General features: G+C 43.5%; 1 non-coding gene across 1 annotated transcript; it reads right to left on the reverse strand.

Annotated features, from left to right (window-relative positions):
- Nucleotides 1-639: 639 nt before the first annotated feature.
- On the reverse strand, nt 640-715 carry TRNAA-GGC (transfer RNA alanine (anticodon GGC)). Its single transcript has one exon. It is a non-coding gene; the product is annotated as a tRNA-Ala (tRNA).
- Nucleotides 716-3261: the final 2546 nt, after the last annotated feature.

The following is a 3261-nucleotide window of genomic DNA, read 5'->3' on the forward strand; positions in this document are numbered from 1 at the left end:
CAACATGGGTGTTATAAAGAGTAGCCTAAACAGCTGATAAAATTATCAGGTTGATAAAGAAAATTTGCTCTTGCAAATTATGACTGGAATCAGTAAATGGGTTCTAAAACGAGAAAGCTTGAATTTGAGTCCTGGCTCTGCCCCTTACTAGTTACATAATCTTGGGCAAGTTTCTTAATGCCTCTACATGGCTGCCTTATGGCAAATAAGAATAATAATGGTATCTACTTCCTAGGGTTGTAATATAGAACAAATAAGAATAATTAAAGTAAAGAGGTTGGCATAATAGCTGGTACATAGCTGGTACCAAATGAATAGGTGAGCTATTATTTTCTTTTTCTTTTTTTTTTTTTTGTATTTTTCTGAAGCTGGAAACGGGGAGGCAGTCAGACAGACTCCCACATGCGTCCGACCGGGATCTACCCGGCACACCCACCAGGGGGCGATGCTCTGCCCATCTAGGGCATCACTCCGTCGCAACCAGAGCCACTCTAGCGCCTGGGGCAGAGGCCAAGGAGCCATCCCCAGCGCCCGGGCCATCTTTTGCTCCAATGGAGCCTTGGCTGTGGGAGGAGAAGAGAGAGACAGAGAGGAAGGAGAGGGGGAGGGGTGGAGAAGCAGATGGGTACCTCTCCTGTGTGCCCTGGCCGGGAATCGAACCCGGGACTTCCGCATGCCAGGCCGACGCTCTACCACTGAGCCAACCAGCCAGGGCCAGGTGAGTTATTATTTTTGTTGTTATTATTATCTCAAGATCTTTCCGGGCAAGATGGAGATTCTTGAATCCAATTCTCATTCTTTAAAATAAAGCCATTTGCTTCATTCATATTATTAGACATTATCTATTTTTATATTATTTGGTTAATTATTTAAAATAAAGTGAGAATATTTGAGTAAGAAGTATTGATGTTCCATAACTGTCCAGTCATAATTGTTCCTGGGTCTTTGATTCAGGACTTTCTATGAGTGGATAAAGAGTCAAGCATGAAGCGTAACAAAATATAAGGCCTTTGGAACAGATCATCAGGAACACTGATTATAAAAATAAATTATTGCCAATGTTTTAGCTTCTTTATTGTTCCTCTCTACTTTCCTCAATGTATTTTCAGATTTTGTGGCACCCTGAGCCATGACAGGCAGACACTCACCACACCCCCTCACATGCCACACATCAGTGACACTGGTATCCTCTGAGTTTCTTGGATAGACCTTGATCCTTCTCTCCTCTGAGACCCTTCATATGCCATTTCCTTTGCCAGAAATGTACAATATCAAGGAGGATTATTTCTGTTGCAAGTGGCAAAAAGATAAATAAATAAACCTGGTTCAAACTAACAAAAAAAAAAAGGGAAATTAATTAGTGCACTTACCTGAAAAAATCCAGAGTTGATGACTACCAGCATAGCTGGACTTCGGTGCTTAAATGATGACATCAAGATATTGTCTTTCCATCTCTTCTATGTTGTTGTTTTTCCTGGTCAAGCTCCCCACTCCAGGCGGGAAATGGACACTATTAGCATTAGGATGATATCACACTGGCTACTGAAATAATTACTATAGCGAGGAAGTGAAATTAACTGAATTTCCAGGGCTGGGTGGCAGAAGCCAAGAGATGGGTCAGCCCCACCAGGATGGACTGAGATTGGGTAGGATGTTTTTTCAAAGGGAAAGTGGTCGTACCAGAAGAGAGATAAGTTCTAGACAGGAAAACGAAAAAACAGAAGCCATCTGCTCACTTCGTCTCCCCTCTTCCTGACGTGTGGATCCTTGTTCAGATCTCAGTTTAAGACGCACCTCTCCAGAAAGTACTCTCCTGACCCCTGAGCCAAACCACAGCCTCTAATCCTTTTATTTACCTTTTAGCTCTTTTATATTCAAAGTTGGAATGTGTTAAATACTATCAAAGAGAACCAGAGCCAGACACTAGTAAAGTTGTAAAAACTGATTTTATTTTTTTTAAAGAACTGTTACAATAGAAGAAGAGAGCCTTCAGTGTAAAACTAAGAACCATTTTAAATACAACAAGCACAAATGCGGACTTACAACCAAACAGCAAGGTGAGGGGTTGGTGGATGGAAAATTACTAAGAGGAGGCAACAAGGGTGGGAGGTTCTTAAATTGATCTAACAGGATCCTTACTGAATGTAAGACAGGTGATCAGATGCCAAAGAGGAGAGACTCTCTCTTAACCGATTTCAGAGGATCCTGGTTAAAACTGGACTTGGCAATAATGGCTACGCAAACCCAAAGTCAAGGCCTGGTCAAGAAGAGGGTTCAGAGGAGCCTGTCTAAAGTTTGGCCAAGGAGATCTGTCATTACTTACTGGGCACCAAGCACCATCCTAAGTGATTGACACCTAGGAGATGTGTACTTTTATCTCCATTTCAGAAATGAGGAAACTGAGGCCCAGAGAGATTAAGTGACTTGCTCAAACCCCCACCGTCAGAATGCAGCTGGGATTATAATCCAGGCAGTCATTCTTCAGAGCCCACACTCTTAACCACTCTGCACACTCCTTCCAAACACCATCGTGCAAATAATCGCAAGCTACCTGTAGTTTTGTCTGTGTTTGATGTGATTATTTGCTGAATGCCTGTCTTCTCCACCTATCATGAACCCAAGAAGGCAGAGATCTTGCCTGCTGTGTTCATTGTTGAAACCCATCTCATCTAGCCCCTGACACAGTGTGCAGCACATGGAAGGACTTGATGTCCTCATTTTCCAGTGGGATAATGAGCCCACCCAATGTTTCCTTCCCTATAGGAGCAATTTGGAGTGTTAGATCCAAAGGCAAGTGTCCCATCTCACTTCTCCTCACTTCCTGTCTCTCCTCTGTCCTCCCCTCACCCTCTTTCTTCCTTCCCACCCTCCCCCATCCTCTCTGCCACCCCTCCCACCTGTCCCGCACTGTCATGCTTTCCTCTGTCTCTGTCCCATGCTATCTCTTCCCTCTCCCAACCCCATCCGCTAACTAATTAAATGATACTGTGGTATGCATTTTATTTTCATTTGACTCAGGGGCCAAGGAGGACTGGCAACCACGTGTTCATTAAACAGCTCTGTGTAGAGGGATGTAATGAACCAGTTTTAATACAGCCGTCATCTTAGCTCATCCTATGAAACGATTATGTATTCATTGAGAAAAAAAAAGAAAGAAATACAAACCTCAGTCACAAGTGCTTGAGACTTAAGGATGGGGAGGGGAGGAGGGCCCAGCTCTGAATCCAGAAGGGGCCCGGACTGCTGAGTACTCTGTTTGGA

Source organism: Saccopteryx bilineata, chromosome 3 (assembly GCF_036850765.1).
Source record: "Saccopteryx bilineata isolate mSacBil1 chromosome 3, mSacBil1_pri_phased_curated, whole genome shotgun sequence".
Taxonomy (NCBI): domain Eukaryota; kingdom Metazoa; phylum Chordata; class Mammalia; order Chiroptera; family Emballonuridae; genus Saccopteryx; species Saccopteryx bilineata.